The sequence below is a fragment of the Toxorhynchites rutilus genome, chromosome 3 (genome assembly GCF_029784135.1).
Source record: "Toxorhynchites rutilus septentrionalis strain SRP chromosome 3, ASM2978413v1, whole genome shotgun sequence".
NCBI classification, from domain to species: Eukaryota; Metazoa; Arthropoda; class Insecta; order Diptera; family Culicidae; genus Toxorhynchites; species Toxorhynchites rutilus.
This window is the reverse complement of record NC_073746.1, coordinates 332122733-332143829: the sequence shown is the minus strand read 5'-3', so window position 1 is coordinate 332143829 and position 21097 is coordinate 332122733. Positions and strand designations below refer to the sequence as shown.

General features: G+C 39.7%; 1 protein-coding gene across 2 annotated transcripts in view; it reads left to right on the top strand.

Annotated features, from left to right (window-relative positions):
- LOC129775498 (putative tyramine receptor 2) overlaps window positions 1-21097 on the top strand; it is a 62449-nt gene that overhangs the window by 21344 nt on the left and 20008 nt on the right. The window contains exon 1 of one of the 2 annotated variants that reach the window (XM_055780307.1): window positions 17221-17846. The exons of the other annotated variant lie outside the window; for it this stretch is intronic. The gene's annotated coding sequence lies outside the window, so the exon portion shown is untranslated. Of the gene's footprint in view, window positions 1-17220; window positions 17847-21097 lie in introns of those variants that run through there. 2 annotated transcript variants of the gene reach the window in all.

Below are 21097 nucleotides of genomic sequence, written 5' to 3'. Positions count from 1 at the left end.
GGGAAAAACTATTAAATAAACGTTTTATTTGATAACATCACGAAATGTTTTGGGTTTTTTTCCATCTGTAAAATAAGCTTTTTTTATTTACCTTTATAAATGTAGTCATTGAAAAGAGTACAATTTAATAAAATCATTGTATCTATTTTGTTTGTCTCCCTCCCACGTTTTTTATCTATCACTAGCTGACCCGACAAACTTCGTCCCGCCCAAAATTTTTTCTTGTTATCAATACCTTCTAACATTCACGTTTTCTTACTAAGCGCAAGTTCATGAGTCCAATCGCAGAACTGTTCATTGATTGATCTTCTAATCGACCCCGTTGAATTTACCTTTTACTAAAATATTCCTAGTATTTCTACCAAAACTCATCATTATAATATCAGATTTTTTTCAGACACAGTTCTCGTTCAAGATTTTTCAACCACTTACATATAACATGTTTCTCCGTTACATGGAATAAATGTTTGATACAGAAAATATGATAGAATGAAGACAGACCCCTCCCCTCTTCTCCCCTTGGAGAGAGGAGAGGAGTGTCTATTCACCAAAGAAACGATTTGTGCCCCCTAAAATCTTCACATGCCAAATTTGGTTCCATTTGCTTGATTAGTTTTCGAGTTATGCAGAAATTTGTTTTTCATTTGTATGACAGTCCACCCTAAGAGGGGGGGGGGGGAGAGGAGTGTCGAACAGCCATAGAACCATTTATTGCACCCTTAAAACCTCCACAGAAATTTGTGTTCCATTTGTATGGGAGACCCCCTTAGAGAGGGGGGAAGAGTGTCGAACCACCATAGAAACATTTATTGCACCCTTAAAACCTCCACATGTCAAATTTAGTTCCGTTTGCTTGATTAGTTCTTGAATTATGCGGAAATAATATATGCTTCATTTGTATGGCAGCCCCCTTTCACCCTTCAGAGAGACGGGTGGAGTGTCTATTCGCCATAGAAATGTTTTGTGTCCCCTAAAATCTTCGCATGCCAAATCTGGTATTTTCTTGATTAGTTTTCGAGTCATGCAGAAATTCGTCTTTAATTTGTATGGCAGCTTAGAGAGGGGGCGAAGTGTTTAATCACAGTGAAAACATTTATTGCGCCCTAAAACCTCCATATACCTAATTTGGTTTCGTTTGTTTGATTAATTCTCGAGTAATGTAGAAATTTGTGTTTCATTTCTATGGCAGTCCCCCCTTAAAGAGGGGGTGGAGTGTCTGACCACCATAGAAACATTTATTGCACCCTAAAACCTCCACCTGCCAAATTTCGTTTCAATTACTTTATTACTTTTCGAGTAATGCAGAAATTTGTGTTTCATTTGTACGGCAGAACCCCCTCCCACCCTTTGAGGAGGGTGAAGTGTCTAATCACCTTGAAAACATTCATTGCGCCCTAAAACCTCCATATACCTAATTTGGTTTCGTTTGCTTCATTAATTCTCGAGTATTGCAGAAATTCGTGTTTCATTTGTACGGCAGCCCCCCTCAGAGAGGGGGGTGGAGAGTCTAGCCACATTTCGTTTCATTTGCTTGATTAATTCTCGAGTAATGTAGAAATTTATAACTTCATGTTTTTTGAATACTTAAAATACGTAGACTTGATCCGAAGTTAATTATTTTTCTATAAATTTCCTAATACAGGTCGACTTTTAGAGCTTATCAATACCAACATTTTGCGATGAAGATTTGTTCAATATCTTAATCCTGCTCAAAGTTATTGAAGGGTTTTCACCCAAAAACTCATGATTTCAATCTTAATTTACCCAAATACAAAAAATAACACAACTTTGAAAATCACATATTATATAGAGTGAAATTTGTTCTTTTAACTCTGTCAACAAACATTTTTTATGTTTGCCCCAGAAAGAATGGCAAGCAATTGAAAAGAGCATATTATTTGGGAAGAAATATCTTAACTGTTGAGCTCTAAATGCTGATTTCCACCTCAATTCATCTCCTGGACCATTGTGCACCGTCAAGTCATGGAAAATGCCGATATCCCATTGTCGGTTGTAAAAGAACGCATACTTTTGATTTTGCCGAAATTGATTGACCAGGACAATACCGTACACGACAAGGACGTGGAGTTTGAGGCTCTGAACGATGATTACGTAGTAAACTTTGTTTTGCATCCAAACACATATTTCTGAGATGATGAAAATTCGCTCCATCAGAACCATATCAGGTTGATGAAGATGAAGAGTCCCAAAATTGGGTTTCAAATGAAAAAGCCTTATGAGAAATCAAAAAGTTATTACTTGGACTAAAAGAAAACGGATTGCTATTGGAAAGACAATTCCTGCTGCGAGAATCACGTAACAATATTTTAGAGAAAAATGTTAATTTCAAATTTTTGCTTTGTTGCATATTATGCACATTAGGGTGCCAATGAATGTATGGGAAAAATGTGACCATCGAATATGCGAAAGGGACTTCCTGCAAAATGTTGATTCCCGGGAAAAAATACCCTATGCAAAATTTTAGCTCAATCGAACTGAAATTTTGCATAGGGTATAGGGGGGCCGTCAATGTTCCGGTTTTTTGAAAACCGCAAAATACCTGAGGGATATTATAAAAAATCGAATTTTTGGATTTATATGACAAAAAATAACGAGATGACAGTAGATCTCGACGTTTCATGAAATTCAACGACATTTGGCATCATTTTTTTTCTAAATTCCGATTTCATGCCCTCCCCCCTTGGGTGATTTTATGGTTTTCAGAAGACTCAAACTTTGGCGTCTTTGCGACAAAAGTAAACAAAGTCCGAATGAGCTAAAATGTTGCATAGTGTATTTTTACGAGGGAATCAAACATTTTTCATGAAGTCCCATTCGTAAATATGAGATGACCATTCATTGGCACTCTAATGCACATCGTTACTCATGAATTTGTTTTTAAACTGAAATAAATAATAATTTGCCAAACAAGTTTTATTAAATCTTTTCTGTGATAATATCGTAACATAAGAAGATGGTAATGAGACATCTTTTGAGAATCCAATAAATCTTTGACTATTCAAGCGGATTCAGAGGCTTATCACCTTTTTCTTTTTGCAACATGTTCAACACTCCTAGTCCAACTTTTCCTTCATTTTACTACATCCATGATTATTCTAATGATCATATTATATATGATATACTTTGGATAACCGACTATAAACATACTAAACGGACCCTGCTCATCTTGGCTACATCTATGTTGCATTGAATTCTCATATAAGGTATGTTTAAATATTAAATCAATGTATTCATTCAAATTTGGAATTTTCAACGTACATAAATCTACTGCGGATAGTAGAAACAATGGAACATCCTCTATTACTATTACGTTCAATTTTATTCAATAAATCATATTTATAAAGTATATTAACAAATTATTCAAAATTTCTGATAAAAAAAATCAAACTAAAATACTCCGGATAATCGAGTTCGACCTGTACTACTAAAACTCGTCATTATAACATTATTATCACAAACAATTTTCGTTCAAGATTTTTTAATCATATGCAAAAACATGTTATTCCATCACATGAAATGAAAATTTGATACGGAAAAGGTAATTTTCATTGATAAATTTCATTTTCAAAGTTATTCAACCTGAGAATTTAACAATATTTTCGCTTCACACCAACGGAATCAATTTCGTTTAACGTGAATTTCCTCAACGCGAATTTCAATTGGATTAACAACGCCTCCTACAATGCAACTATAGATTATATGAGTGTTTATTTTTTCATATTTTTCCTATTTTTCCTTCAAAATTTTCAAAAAAAATCCTTGGATAAAGACGGACACAACAATATAAAGATAGCTCAAATTGTGCGTTCCGTTTCTGAGTTATAAAGGGTGTGTCACATCAAATTGCATCACGGAAAAAACGCTGTAGAAATTCGCCCAGTAGACGGATCCTTTTGAAAATTTTAAACAGTAAAATAAAAACTATTAAACAACTTTTGGCATTTTCTTTTTATTCATACTTCGAGCCCAAGCCCGTATGCTCGCACCTTCCTCTTTACCCCGTCCATAAGGTTCTGTACAACGTCAGGTTGTAGTTTTTTTTGAACAGAAATCCATTTTCTCTTGAAGTCCGCCTCCGCTTTGACAACTTTTGGGTTCTTCCGGAGGGCCTGCTTCACAATCGCCCAATAGTTCTCTATTGGGCGAAGCTCCGGCGCGTTGGGCGGGTTCATTTCCTTTGGCACGAAGGTGACCCCGTTGGCTTCGTACCACTCCAACACGTCCTTTGAATAGTGGCACGAAGCGAGATCCGGCCAGAAGATGGTCGGGCCCTCGTGCTGCTTCAATAGTGGTAGTAAGCGCTTCTGTAGGCACTCCTTAAGGTAAAACTGCCCGTTTACCGTGCCGGTCATCACGAAGGGGGCGCTCCGCTTTCCGCAAGAGCAGATCGCTTGCCACACCATGTACTTTTTGGCAAACTTGGATAGTTTCTGTATGCGAATCTCCTCCGGAACGCTGAATTTGTCCTCTGCGGAGAAGAACAACAGGCCCGGCAGCTGACGAAAGTCCGCTTTGACGTAGGTTTCGTCGTCCATTACCAGGCAATGCGGCTTCGTCAGCATTTCGGTGTACAGCTTCCGGGCTCGCGTCTTCCCCACCATGTTTTGCCTTTCGTCGCGGTTAGGAGCCTTCTGAACCTTGTATGTACGCAGGCCCTCCCGCTTGACAAATTCAGCTTATTAGCGACATCCCGGACCGAACTTCTCGGATCACGTCTAAACTGCTTAACTACGCGCTTGTGATCTTTTTCACTGACGGAGCATCCATTTTTGCCGTTCTTCACCTTCCGGTCGATGGTTAGGTTCTCAAAGTATCGTTTTAGTACTCTGCTGACCGTGGATTGGACGATTCCCAGCATCTTACCGATGTCCCGATGTGACAACTCCGGATTCTCGAAATGAGTGCGCAGGATTAATTCACGACGCTCTTTTTCGTTCGACGACATTTTTCCAAATTTACGAAAAATTGACAGTGAAGCATGGCCAACGTGATCTATACACTCTTATCTGATTATAAGCGAAAGCTGAAGATATAATTCCTAAAAATTAAATTTCTACAGCGTTTTTTCCGTGATGCAATTTGATGTGACACTCCCTTTATGCGGACAAAAGTTAAGACAAATATATTTTTGTTGGAGTTAGCAGTGAAATGTGTGTATGTGTGAAAAAAATCAACATTTAAGCAACTTTGCATACTTGTAATCTGTAAAAACAATCCAGACGACTTTTTGGAAAGGGGTTAATTTTTTTTCTTAATTCTTATTTTTTCCTTAATTCAATTTTGATCAGTAATGTTTATTAGATTATAGGCTGCAAGCCCGTTATCTTTCTTAAAAACTAAACATGTAAAATGAAACTCATCATAAAAACTAAACATGGAAACAGAAATAAAACATCACTTATACATTTAGTTGGCCTCTTAAAAATAATTTATCGAAATCACTTCTTGCAGCATGTTAAACTCACGCATGAATCGAGTTGTAGGTTCGTGCTGGTGTAATTTCTGGACCTCAGAGGTGGATCAAAAACCATCCGGCGACGAAGAGAAACGGGGCTGGTGTTAAAATTTATCAGTTCGTAGAGACACGGGCTTCTTATCCGTCCGCTCAATAGTTTACAGAAGAAAGTCATATCCGCGATTCTGTGTCAAAGAACGAAAAAAAACATTGCTTGGGTGGAGACGAACTCAACAATACAAAGAAAGTTCAAATCGGACGATCCATTCTCGAGTTATGTACTAACAAAGAAAAAGAGCATTTAATTTTTATATACAGCCATTCCATGCAAAATCGATATAGTGGTTCTCAGATTTTCGTGAAAATTGGCAGTTTTGTTCCTTATCGCAAACTATTAGACCCGTATTTTTTGTTTTCTTTTTCATTAGGGTGCCTCTTTTTTCCAAGAGCGATTTTTTTCTAAACTCTTAACTTCATAACTATTGAACCGATTCAGATAGTTGACATATCAAATTAAAACCAATGAGCTAGCCTTCTTCGTAAAACAATATACGTTGTAAAAAATATTACAAAACTATAAAAGTGTAAAATTCTGAGAACTACTATATCGGTTTAGGCATTCGCTATCCAACTCTTGACGAGTAAAGTTCAGTGTCGGTATTGTGCGTTGCCACTTTTGCTATTGTGCTATTGGTACGAGTGTATCGTGTACGAGTGAAGGTCATTGCTGTCCGCGACCTGACCTTTTGTGAAGTGGAACGAAGGAACAAAGGAAGCAGCGCTCTTGCAGCGAGCCGGATTGCGGCTGTTGAACTGATTCGGCATAACGGGATCGCCATCGCGTGACTGTCGCAAACGGGATTCATCATCACGTGGCTGCGTAAGCTATTCTTGCGCTATTGTGTTGTCTCCGTAGCGCGTAGCCTCTGTCTCTCCCTGATTAGGGCAGTAGAGCGCATTATTGGAACAACTTATATATTAAGATTATTGTTAAAATCAATAATAATTTAGAAATAAGACAGAAATTTTTGTAAAATTGGAGGATCTGCAGAGATGGAGATCTCCGATAATGAATCTCATACAAGATCTGGGAAAAAACATAAACGAGTCCCTCATAAGGAAGATAATTCTTCTGGGGACGAATCCGCTCATCCTACCAAGCCCCCCTCTAAGAAAATTGCAAGCCTCCCTTCTCAACCCACTGTTACTTCCACTCCCCCTCTCCCACCATCGATTTCGCTTCCCCCTTCTGATGCTTCCGATCCAACCCAATCCTCGTCCTCGTCCTCATCCTCATCCTCATCCTCATCCTCATCCTCATCCTCATCCTCATCCTCATCCTCATCCTCATCCTCATCCTCATCCTCATCCTCATCCTCATCCTCATCCTCATCCTCATCCTCATCCTCATCCTCATCCTCATCCTCATCCTCATCCTCATCCTCATCCTCATCCTCATCCTCATCCTCATCCTCATCCTCATCCTCATCCTCATCCTCATCCTCATCCTCATCCTCATCCTCATCCTCATCCTCATCCTCATCCTCATCCTCATCCTCATCCTCATCCTCATCCTCATCCTCATCCTCATCCTCATCCTCATCCTCATCCTCATCCTCATCCTCATCCTCATCCTCATCCTCATCCTCATCCTCATCCTCATCCTCATCCTCATCCTCATCCTCATCCTCATCCTCATCCTCATCCTCGTCCTCGTCCTCGTCCTCGTCCTCGTCCTCGTCTTCCCCCTCTGTTGTCACCGCTCCACGTGTCAGAGTTTATCCAGAAGATGCACCTGGAACTGGCCCTTGGGTTGTTTTCCTCCGGCCAAAACCGAAAGGAAAAAACCTTAACGTGATTCAGATCATGAAAGATCTGGCCAGATACACTTCTGTATCTGAAATTCGCAGGGTTAGACCGAACAAATTGCGAGTTGTCGTGAATGAACGGAAACACGCAAACGAGATTGTTTCTGATCAACATTTCACTCTCGAATATCGAACATTTATACCCTCCCATAACGTAGAAATTGAGGGGGTGATAACTGAAACGGGTCTGACGAGCGAACAAATAAAAGCAGAAGGAAAAGGCAAGTTCAAGAAGCTCCCCTCAATGGAAGTGAAAATCTTGGACTGTCGCCAACTCGGGAAACTTTCCCATGATGGGGACCAAACTAAATTTACGCCGTCCGACTCACCTTTGCTGGTGCCGCCCTCCCTGACTACATTATGGTGGACAAATTGAGACTACCTGTGCGACTCTTCGTGCCAAAGCCCATGACTTGCAACAAATGCAAGTCAGTTGGTCACACTTCGGATTATTGTGCCAACAAGGAGCGCTGTGCCACTTGCGGAGAGCAACATGAGGGGAAATCCTGCAGTGCGACTGAGCATAAATGTCCATATTGCGGGGGATCCCCACACGAGCTCTCAGTTTGTGAAACTTACAAGAGTCGCTGGGAGAAACAGAAGCGCTCTTTAAAAGAACGCTCGAAGCGCACATTTGCGGAAATTTTAAAGGGCGCTTCGCCATTGACCCAACAACAAGAACAACCAATCTCAACACACAATACCTTTTCCACGTTGCCAGTTGATGAAATGGAAGCGGACGCAGCTAGCGGGGGCACACCGTTTATTTTCAAAGGGAATCCCCGGCGCAAAAATGTGACCACTCCCAAAGTTCAAGAACAAGTCCCCCCGGTGATACCCCCAGTTAGCTTGCCTAAAAAATCGAGTGCAGCGGACAAGCAAAATCAGGTTCCTCCTGGCTTCCGTGGGAATAGTTCACCTTCGAACGACCCAGCACTCGAGGGGACATCAAAAACCCCAACTGTCCCTGTTTTTCCGTCCAGCTCAACTTCCCAATCGGGATTTATAAAGTTGTCTGACCTTTTGGATCAAATCTTCAAGTGTTTTAATGTTTCCGACTCCATCAGAACCATTGTCATCTCAATGCTTCCAGTATTAAAGACAATTTTGCAACAATTGATGCAAACATGGCCCCTCCTTGCAATGATTATCTCTCTTGATGTCTAATTCAAATAGAGAGGTCGGAGATATCACTGTTTTACAGTGGAATTGTCGTAGTCTTATCCCTAAATTGGATACATTCAAATTTCTAATTCATAAACTCAATTGTGATGTTTTTGCTCTGTCCGAAACTTGGCTTTCTTCGCGAGATGATATCTCTTTCCACGATTTTCATATTATACGCTTGGACCGTGATGATAGATACGGAGGGGTGCTTTTGGGGATCAATAAGTGCCACTCATTTTTTAGAATTGACCTTCCACCTATTGGAGGGATCGAAGCTGTTGCTTGTCATGCAAACATCAGAGGCAAAGACCTCTGTATTGTCAGCTTGTATTGGCCTCCGAGAGCTGCGGTTAGCCGCAAACAACTTGATGACATGTGCTCACTCCTTCCTGAGCCACGATTGATCTTGGGAGACTTCAACTCTCACGGAACTGCCTGGGGGGAACAGTACGACGACAATCGTTCATTGTTGATATATGACCTTTGTAACAGCTTCAATATGACCGTTTTGAACACTGGGGAAACAACACGTGTGCCTAAACCTCCTGCTAACCCAAGTGCTCTTGACCTCTCGCTTTGCTCGAATTCACTATCGTTAGATTGCAAGTGGAATGTAATCCAGAACCCCAACGGTAGTGATCACTTGCCAATCAAAATTTCCATCACCATTGGGTCGAATTCTTCTGAATCTATAAACATGGCATATGACCTCACAAGACACATTGACTGGAAAAAATATGCGGACGCGATTGCTCTAGCCATCAATTCCAGAGATGGTTTACCTCCATTGGAGGAGTATAACTTCCTTTCTCGTTTGATCTATGACAGCGCGGTTCGCGCTCAAACGAAACCCATTCCAGGTTCCACCATTTCCCGAAGGCCTCCCAATCTATGGTGGGATAGCCAATGTTCCAAGCTTTATCAGGATAAATCGAACGCATTTAAAGCTTTTCGGAAACGTGGAACCCCTGAAAATTTTCAAACGTATTTAGCCCTTGAAGATCAATTTAAAAACTTAATCAAAGGGAAAAAACGTGCTTATTGGCGAAATTTCGTGGGAGGTTTGTCACGAGAAGCGTCAATGAAAAAATTATGGAAAGTGGCTCGAAACATGAGAAATCGCTCTTCAACGAATGAAAGCGAAGAATATTCACATCGATGGATTTTTAATTTTGCACGGAAGGTTTGTCCTGATTCCGCTCCTGTGCAAAAAATTGTTCGAGATATACCACAAGGTAGGTGCGATCTTGATTCCGAGTTTTCGATGGTAGAATTCTCTCTTGCTCTGCTCTCATGTAACAATTCTGCTCCGGGATCGGATAGAATTAAGTTCAACTTGCTGAAAAACCTCCCTGATGTGGCGAAACATCGCTTGTTGAATTTATTCAATCGGTTTCTGGAGAATAATATTGTTCCAGATGATTGGAGACAAGTACGAGTTATAACTATTCAAAAACCCGGAAAACCCGCGTCCGACTTCAATTCGTACCGCCCAATAGCAATGCTGTCTTGTATACGGAAATTGTTGGAGAAAATGATCTTGTTTCGCCTTGATCGATGGGTTGAAACGAATGGCCTACTCTCAGATACACAATATGGGTTCCGCAGGGGCAAGGGAACGAATGATTGTCTTGCGTTGCTTTCTTCAGAAATTCAAATGGCTTACGCCGAAAAAAAACAAATGGCTTCAGTATTCTTGGACATAAAGGGGGCCTTTGATTCTGTTTCAATAGAGGTTTTGTCGGACAAATTACACTCTCGGGGTCTGCCACCTCTATTGAATAATATGTTATATAACTTGCTTTGTGAGAAACATTTGAACTTTTCTCACGGAGATTCGGCAGTAAGTCGGGTCTCTTACATGGGCCTCCCCCAGGGCTCATGTTTAAGCCCCTTTTGTACAACTTCTATGTAAGCGACATCGACAATTGCCTTACACAAAATTGCAACCTAAGACAACTTGCAGATGATGGAGTGGTGTCTGTCGTAGGATCAAACGAATCCGACCTGCAAGGACCCTTACAAGATACTTTGAACAATTTTTCAACCTGGGCCATTGGGCTAGGGATCGAATTCTCCACGGAGAAAACAGAGATGGTGGTTTTTTCTAGGAAGCATAGACCAGCAAAACCAAAGATTCAACTTTTGGGTAAACCGATCACTCATGCTATGTCATTCAAGTATCTTGGGGTCTGGTTCGACTCCAAATGTACTTGGGGGGCCCATATTAGGTATCTGAGTAAAAAATGCCAACAAAGAATAAACTTTCTCCGTACAATTACCGGCACCTGGTGGGGAGCCCACCCAGAAGATCTTATAATGTTGTATCGAACAACTATTCTCTCAGTGATGGAGTATGGCAGTTTCTGTTTTCAATCAGCTGCCAAAACACACCTCATTAAACTCGAGCGAATTCAGTATCTTTGTCTCCGTATCGCGTTGGGATGTATGCCCTCAACGCATACCATGAGTCTCGAGGTTTCGGCAGGCCTACTCCCACTAAAAGATCGCTTCAATTTATTATCTCTTCGGTTCCTCATCCGGTGTAAGGTTATGAACCCATTGGTGATCGGAAATTTTGAGCAGCTGATCGACCTAAATTTTCACTCCGGATTCATGAGTTCATATCATGAATTCATCTCCATGCAGGTTGATCCTTCTTCGTATATTCCCAACCGTGTTTGTTTCCCTGACTACATCAATTCCTCTGTGCATTTTGATCTGTCCATGAAGCAAGATATCCATGGATATTCAGATTACCAACGATCGAGGATCGCTCCAACGATCTTCGATGAAAAGTATGGGGGTATCAATTGTGATAATATGTACTTTACTGATGGGTCCACTATAAACGAGTCCACAGGATTTGGAGTGTTCAACGAATTTTTTAGCACCTCACACAGTCTTCAGAATCCTTGCTCAGTGTATATTGCTGAATTGGCAGCAATTCATTGGGCGCTGGACAGCGTCGCCTCACTACCTGTTGAACACTATTACATTGTAACGGATAGTCTTAGCTCTGTCGAAGCTATCCGTTCAGTGAGGCCGGAAAAGCACTCGCCGTACTTCCTTGAGAGAATACGAGAAATTTTGAGTGCTTTATCCAGACGCTGTTATGTCATTACCTTTGTCTGGGTCCCTTCACATTGCTCCATTCCGGGTAATGAGAGGGCTGACTCATTAGCAAAGGTAGGTGCAATTGAAGGCGATATTTATCAGCGTCAAATCGCCTTCAATGAATTTTATTCTTTAGTCCGCAAAAATACCACCGCCAACTGGCAACGCAAGTGGAATGAAGATGAATTGGGCCGGTGGTTTCACTCGATTATCCCTAAGGTTAGCCTCAAACCGTGGTTCAAAAGTCTAGACTTGAGTCGGGACTTTATTCGCACCTTCTCCCGACTCATGTCCAATCACTGTTCGTTAGATGCACTACTCTTCCGTTTCAATCTTGCCAGCAGCAATCTCTGCGTTTGTGGCCAAGGTTATCACGACATCGAGCACATTGTTTGGTCGTGCGAGGTGTATCTGGTCGCCAGATCGAATTTAAAAAACTCCCTTCGGGCCCGAGGAAGACAGCCCAATGTGCCGGTGAGAGATGTGTTGGCTCGGTTAGACCTTGATTACATGTCCCATATATATGTTTTCCTTAAAGCTATAGATCTTCGTGTGTGATTGCCCCTAAATCCTTATACCCTCCTTTCCTTCCTTTGCGGGTAATTCGTCCCCTTGCTATAAATAGTAGAATAAGTTGAAATGTAAATACACTATAGATATACGAATAGATTTATAAATTGAGTGTTCATCAACATTGTTACAATTTCCTTATATCCCATCCTTCTCCTAAAAATATGTCACCCTCCTAAACTCGAGTAAACCGCGAGTAATCGGTTTTCCACCTTACTAACCATAGATGTAAGAAAATTGTTTATATATATAGTTTTAAAATTATATTTAAGAATTCGGCTCCTTTAAACTTAAGTAACTGAGCCTGTAAAAATAAACGAATTAAAAAAAAATATATATATCGGTTTGGCATGGAATGGCTGGTTATGTATGTAACTGGTTGAGTTTCATATTCTCTGGTATTGTTATAATTGCAAGTCATAAGACTAGATAAATTTGATAATATTATAAACATTTCCGGCCAAACTGAAATTCAATAAAGAGAATTATAAATAGTACTTATAACATATCGTGGGAAATATGTCTTAACAAACATATGTTGGGAGAAAGTAATACAGTTATACTTCCCATTCTTTCGAAGAGAACACATGTTCAATGCAGCGTACCACAAAAAAAAACTTTATCAAAATCTGGAACTTAACGAAACTCCGTGTGGAAGCAGAGCAACGACTGAAATTGACGTTTCGTCGTAGCAACCTAGCTAAAATCTTAAATTGTTCCACTACCACCATTATATATCTTTGTCGGCGTTTGAAATCAACGACCTTTACCTGTGATTTAATCATACCAGAAACTCTCTGCACCTAATGGTGCATTCATGAAACCCATATGAGCTTCCGCACCAATCTACTCAAAGCTTTCGTGAACATTCAATATTGGCACTGTTGCTTTTTTGACATGGTGAAATATTCTTTACCCCATATCAAACATATGGGATTGCCTACAAATGGTTGCCTACAAAAAATCGATACTTCATTTTTCGCGTGGCTCTGTAAGCAGAATAGAAAGAGGATTGGGAGAGGGAGAGCATAGTGCTTTGGCGAGCGAGCGAGAACATTCTCTAGCCACTGCACAATCATAACTAAGTGGATTTTCAAGCAAATATAGCTTTGTGTGATTTGAATAGCCTGTTTTCAAAGCAATTTTTAGGCTATTGAAACAAGTTTTCGGGACAATAAAAAACATGCACACGATTCTTAGACATTTTATCTTTCGAATGAAGTGATTACCATATTACTTCGTTTAGTCGGCAAATAGATATTAACGCTCAAAATTTATATTTTAATGTCTGAATCCAAACTAATTCAAAGGCTACTGTTATTAAGGATTGTTAACCGGTTTTACCGGCAATACCGGGCCATTTCTCATTACCGAATTACCGGTAATTTTACAATCAATAACCTGTAATCTCGGTAATTTTGATTTTCACGCCATAAATAATATTTGTCTTTATGCCGCTTTAAAACATTGCTCGAGAATCAAATAAGATCGAAAAAAAAAACAACTGGCAGTGTTGCGCCTATTCTACTATCTCCAAACTTCTGTTCAAAAATCGCTGCTAGATCTAAAAACGAAGCACAAGATAAGTTTCAGCGGTGAAGAACTGACAGCGGTAAAGGAATTGGTTGATGCCCTCGAACCAGTTCTGGTCGCTGTTCAAGCCCTGATTGGAAGGACGTTTTGTATATGCAGATTTGTTCCCGTATATTCTGCTCGTGGTCGTGACACAATTATGGAGACTTTGGCGTTTTCTATCAGACGTCGCGGACTACATTTAAATTGTTCCAGACTTGATCAACTTTGACGATGATTATATTGATTCAATAGCTGAACAACAGGAGGAAAAAAATCCACTGGACGATGGGAAACCTGCAGAACAATTGAGCATCAAATTTGAACGACGATTGCAACAGTCAAAGGTATCAACGTCCAGCCCAAGCTCAACGTCTATAAACGGATTGATGAAAACTCTCACACAAGAGTTTTCGTACAGAGGGCATTAGAGGAAAATACATGACAATGGTATTCGATACTCTTCTACCCAACATAATTGGACTCTGAACGGGCGTTTTTCTCATCTGGAAACTTTGTTAACGTGGTATTCTAGTGAAGAGACACGAATTTCTGACGTTTCTCCGAGCTCCGTAAAAATAAAAGAAAGAATATTTTTACTATCCATTATATCATCATTTGTTCATCTATCTTTTGACAAAAAAAAAATTGTACGGAGAAAAAATATTCATAACGAGAATAGTTATGAGCTGATGAAGTGAGAGGGTTAAAAAAAGTTGTGCTATGGCGTACACGATTCCAGCCCTTCTGATTATCTGAAACAAAAAAATCGAACAGACTCTTAATCAGTAAAGATGCCGCTATCGCATGAACCTCGGACAAGTCAAAAACTTTTTTTTGACAAAATGGCGGCCGTTTGAAAAACAAAATGCGGTTTAAAACGACATGAATACGAAATGAATCGGTTCAGTAGAACTTGAGATATCGTGAACGCCAGTTTGAAAAAACTAGTTTCGATAAAAAACGCGTTTGAAGTTCATTGTTATGGCCGTACCAGGTTAGATATCGCAATAGCAAAATGGCTTCAACTCGGTAAATAATAGGATTTTCGATAAGTCCTTTCTAGGGTACATTCTTGAATGCCTAAACTACAGAAATATGAAGAAAAAAAAATTTGATTTTTTTCAAATTTCTAGACTAGAATACTCCCTTAATGAGATCCGATCTACGACAAAATAAACATTCTCTGTGTTCTTAAGTATTACTTTAACCAGCAAAAACTTGTAAAATGTTTTTTTTGTAAACTAATCATTATAAATAAAAGCCGTTTCTACAAGAAAATGGTTTATTTTAATGTATGTTTTATACCGGTAATTTACCGGTTTTACCGATAATGAAATTTTCATTACCGAATAACCGGTTATTGAAATTTTGGCACGGTAATGCAATCCCTAACTGTTATATCGCACAGTCTTCTTGTTGTATGGCGCTTAGGATTCTCGTAATAAGCTTACTTTCAATCGCCAGCCATAATCTGATGCAGAAATGATATCTTTTGGTACCTGGAGAGCAGCTTTTCACATGTGATTTTTCGGTTTTCCGTTTTTTTGCGTTCACATTATGTATAACCTATTTGTCGATTTTCTGAATCATTTCCATGGCCTTCACGTATGGAGATGGCTTCTTCAATCGATTCAATCGATCTGCGAGGCGTTGTTGTGTTTGAGTATTATTTTCGTTCAAAAGTGTTTGACCTGTCCTCGTATTTTTTCAGCAGCAGTTTTCTTCAAATGACATCAGAAAATGAATGCTGACCACCAATCATATTATGCCCAATGTCGACATGTTCGAAGCTTTTTGGAGCTGTGCTGCGTAGTGGAATTTGTCTTGGTCCGAGTTAAAATCCTTAGCTACATGTTTGCTACAATAATGCAGTATGGTATGTATGTTTGGATTTCATTGACTGCTATAGCCATTCGTTGGAAAATTCCGATCTTATATTAATAAACTTGGTACAGTATGTTCAAACCGATCTATTGGGTTTGCAACGAATTAGAAACGAATTAATTCCTTTTCCACAAGATGGCTCGACAAAAAACCTTCGGATCAAAAGTTTAAAGACGAACAATTAGAGACATTGCTCGATCAAGATTCATGGCAAATACTAACAGAACATGGAGAATGATTGGAAGTTATTCGATAAGCTCTTTCTAAATGACTCAAAAGCAAGGAAAAAGAATTGAAAGCGAGAGATGTCGAACGGCGATTTTTCATGTCCGAAATGTGGGTTGAACGGCACAAATTAAGTTCTGTTTTTGCTTTGAATAGTTACCGGAAACTTCTACAGGCATCAATCGATCCCATGAAGCCAACCATTGCAATAAAACGTCCAGATTATGCGACCAGGGAACGATCCCATTCGTGGAATATGAACTAATGAAGCGTACAAATTTGCCCTAAAACGTGCGATCATTAATGTGTCAAATTTCCATCGTAACAATTCGCATGTCGCTGTTCTAACTAAAACTTTTTCAGAAAATTGCGGATTAGAAATGCTGTTTCACTCGCCTTATAATCAAGTGAAAAAATAAACGTGAAGATGAAGACTCATCGTAAAAGTAAATAAGGAACATTTGTGGAGAAGCATTATCTTTCACCAAAAATGAAAGATAAATAAAATATGCCTGTGTTCAATCGAATTGAATTTGTCATTGTTAGATTTCATTTACGTCGGGTAAGTATTGAAAAACTGTCGCATCTCAAAGGTTGGGTTACCATCACGCTCTCATTTTCAAAATTGAGACATTTTGATTTTTTTATGATAAATGAGCTGAGAAATTGAGATATGCATTTAAAATTTTTAACATCTTCTTCTGAATAGTGCCTTGAACTGTTGAACTACAAATTAATATTTTTTAGCACCATAATATAGTCGACCCTCAACATTGTCACTCACGTGTTTCATCCTCTTTCATAATTCAGAGCGACAGAAAACTTAAATATTCAGGCAAATGAGTCACAGATGCCTTGACACTGTGAATTGAATTCAGATGTCTGCATCACATTTGAAAATCACATCTCTTATCCTCTTTGTGTACACCTGCAGGCTGAACATGTTCTAGTACAGCTGAATGAGATGAATCATTCTTGTCCTCACAAACCCCTATCCGCCCCTTCTGTGTTCCTACTGCAATGTTCGATGGCACTTCTTTTTCCAGATCCCACTGTAAGATTCACACAAATTCAATCTGTGTGTTTTCCATTTCTTCTGCATTCGTAATCGCCCGTCAAGATTGTCAGATCCGTTTTGTTTCATCATGACGCTATCTAGATAAGTAGTGCTACGTGTGCTCTCACTGCCCAACGTAACCCAAATTCATCAGAGTGCCACTCATCCCCTTTCTCTCTTTCACAAAAACTCTCACGGGAACACACCTTTAGCGGATGTTGCTATCCAGGCAGCAGTCAGCTACCGGCAAGATACCGGTGCGGTCGGTCGGTTTTTGTTCCATTGATTTATCCGTATTTGACGGTAAACACAATCGGTTTGTGAGCTTGGTGGCAACGTGATCCGACCAAAGACGCAAGCTTTTCCCGGGAATAATGAATATGCGGGGGTGTTATTGGAGCATGCTGCGCCGACAGTTGGCGACATTAGCAGTGGCGGTGATTCTATGCCATCAGCAAATGTATAGTAAACATAAATTTTAGAATTCTGCGAAAGAGGGTCTAAGGATTGCCGGGATTAAGATGTTTGGTTTAACCCCGGGACGGGAGAATTCGTTCATGGACTAAACAACAAGGAGAAAACCCTAATGGCGGAATGATAGCCTACTTTTGCCCCTCGGGAGGCGGGTGTAGCGGTGTGCGAAAACAAACAACCTTTAAGAAACAATGATGAGCGGCAAAATGGGACTGTGCCTCCGGTTCGCCGGGTTGTTGTGCTGCGAAACGAATTTACTATTCACGAGGCTTAACTTAAAACGAGCTGTTTTTCATTTGTGTATGATGCTTTGCCCTCCAGTAAAAGAGGATCTGTCGGAGAGTTGAGTCTGAAAGACAGCGGCACTTGATAGTGAAAACGGTTATTGGATTTTTCATTCCATTTACTTTTACTCTCAAGAGATGAGAAAGTGGTAAGTAATCATCGTTGAAACACGTTTGCAGACCGATTGTGTGTACTAAATGGTCGAATAAATAAATTGATATTGCAACGACTTCGGCTATATTCAAATTATTATCATTGCGTCGCTGTAGTTTTTAAAAGCATCAGTTCTTATGACACCGTTACATTAAGGGTAAAATCAGTTTATCAGGTTTCTACAGAAAGCGAGTTGACAGGAACGTTAAAAAGCATGAATCATTTTCAAAAACCATAAATTTGTTACAAATATTGCAATTGTTCATCCAAAAAATGGATTCAACGAAAGCAATAGATTGATGATAGTAATGTAGTACAAGCTAAATTATCTCAGGTCAACAGTCAATTCCGGCGCTTCATAATCTGTCTTTACGTTTTTTGGAGTGGTTATTATTCTTCATATTTAGAGCTTTAGGCTTCCAGCACACCTCCATCTCTAAACTTTTAAGGCATGAAAGTAATGACTGGTTCAGTTTGGAGGCAACTTTGAATGGACTCCATTAGGTGAAATGAAAATTTATGTCCACAAGAGCGCCATCGATAGTGCCTCTGCATATGAGATGGCGGATACCGTTTGTGCGACTCTAATGGACCTATGTGTTTTCGATTGAAGCCAAAAGTGCCTCGGGAAAATTGAACATAGGGTAAATGCTCTTTATCATTTGTGGCCAATCGGGGGGGGGGAGAAAAAACTTTCATCATAAATTTTCCCAAAATGATGATGGCCGTCATTTATTTCCTCAAGGGTCGCGGTGTTGTGTCAAAAGATCACATCAACTTTTAACTTTCTGATCCATCAGCCATCAACAGATAACCGACCCATAAATTTCACGGAGGCGTGTGTCCCTATCTCCGCTGTATTACTTTTTGGGTTGAGAATTTGATAAAGTGTATCATTATGTGATCTGGAGAAAGACACTTTCTCAAATTCGATTGAATGAATTTGTAGCGATTTTGAAATACTGATAAAGAGAGTCCTATCTGGAAATGGGATAACCTTTCTAGTTGTTCACATAATGACCTATAAGTGATGTCCGTTTTACCCTCGAAAACAGTTTTATAGATACTATCGGATAGTCATGCGGAAAGTTGTTCAGCTTCTGAATTGGTCAATTTGAGCCGATATGATGCGTGTCTGTGATTAGCTCGAGAAAAAGACGAAACGAAGTCTTCTCACTTGAAGAGTCATCGGAAATCCGCATGAAAGAAATGGCAATTATGGGATGCCTTGTGTCATCCAACTCGTTGCCTACCAATCATCGAATAATTAATGGTTTGGATTCTTTCTACCAGTTCGAAGGATATTGAGTTCATATAACAAACGCCTTCGTATAATTCGTTTATATCAATATGTTTTTCAACTTCTAATTTTTAGCACAATCTGTAAAAATATTACCTTTTTAAACTACTACTAACCAATCGATTTGACCACGAAAATCCACAACATAATCTTCCAATTTCATTTTTCCATTTCGTTACCCTCGGAAGTTCGGAATTTCACTTCAGAACGCATTCTAAAACCAACTTTAAGCTAAGTTTCCACACGTTTTCAGAACGGCTTTCATTCGCCCTTCGGCACTGCCATAAATAACATTAATGTTTTATTTTCCGTAACACCAGACGATATTTCCGGTGATGGTCGGAAAGATATGAAGCCAAATACTCGGCTTTGCTTTTCAGTCTCCAGTCGGTGGGAAACAAAAAGCCACTTCAACAGAATACTTTATCCATTGAACTTGCTCAGAGTTGTTTCAACGGTTTCGGCAATGTAAGGCAATCCGTTATTTCAGGTAGTGGAAGTGTAAAGCGGTCAGTGGGAGTAAAGGATAAAGTGGTCAATTGCTTGTTTGGTAATATAACTATTGACTATAATAGTCAGACTATTAATGCCGTATTGATAGTCGCCTTCCTTATGTTTTAGGAGTTTCATGACTTTTGAGTCCCCTGTACTTCAGTATAAGTGTCACATGTCAAAAACGGTCTTGGTAGCCATAGTCTGTCGATCCGTCGAAGATAGCAGGCCGAATAAATTAAAAGAGAGCAAATATTTTGTTGAATTTCAGCGATGAATTCGCATAGCAAGAGGCCGATAACGAGGTACAATGTTAGGGAGGCGAACTTGCGTAATGGCAACATGCTCACACGGTCACGAGTTCTATTCTCGCTGCCGACATCCTTCCAAAAATGGAAGTAAAGTGACGTACCTACGTTTTTGTACGCATGAAAGAAAAACTATTCGAGGGGTTGTATCCGAGACACGACGTAGGACTACGCAATCTTTTTTTTTTTTAATTTGTTGATTTATCATTTCGGATATTATATGCGAATACGTCGAAATTTCATAAATAACTCTTTAGTAAAATGTTTCGGGGATCCTGAAAAGGTTTAATGGCTTGCGTGGTTTTGTAGAATCATTTCGAGAAGCAACGATTTTTTCTTGCCTTCGCGAGAACAATACACTAATTGGTCGTATGTCGCAATTTGTTTCTTTATGTCAACGAGAGGCATCTTCCGTACATCGTCATTCAACAAGCACCAAACATGCGTTTAACAGATGCACACAGTTGCAACGATAAAAATGAAACATCGCGAGAATGATCGTTAATGAAAAATTGTTTCTTGACTCTCGGCCAAAACCGTCAACAAAGCTAGGAGCTTGTTGCATCAGAACAGAGCCGATGCGCACGAGAGCAAATACGAATGGCAACTAAAAGTTTCGAAGGTGTGCTACTCACATGTAGAGGAAATGAACAAGTTCTAAGTTTCGCGCAACGAAAACAAGCAACACGTACAGAGCCAAACACTGATGGATAGAAGCTACCTGTAATCATTTGCACTCTTCTCTTTTTTCGCCTGCTTTGCTATGGTTCGAATGGTTGTATTAATTGCAATACCAGATGCACTTCAAGTGAAATATTCGCTAGCGTTCACAGCTCGAGGGTAAACATAAAACACAAAACGAGCATGAACAAGCATTTGTTATGAATTTCTACAGTGCTCCGCAGTAGTCTGTTCAAAGCTTATCACATCAACATACAACATACAACATCAACAAATACGAAAAGTAAAATAACATACAACTTTAATACAAACACTTCGCAAACGAATCCACCATTCTGCAAACAATCAATCTTTTAGGAAATAGTCAATTGACATTTTGTGAATGGTTGACAGTGTTCTCAGAACGACGATTGCACTCACCTAATTTAGAAAAGTGCATTATTTAAGGTTTGTTTCAGCCGTTCG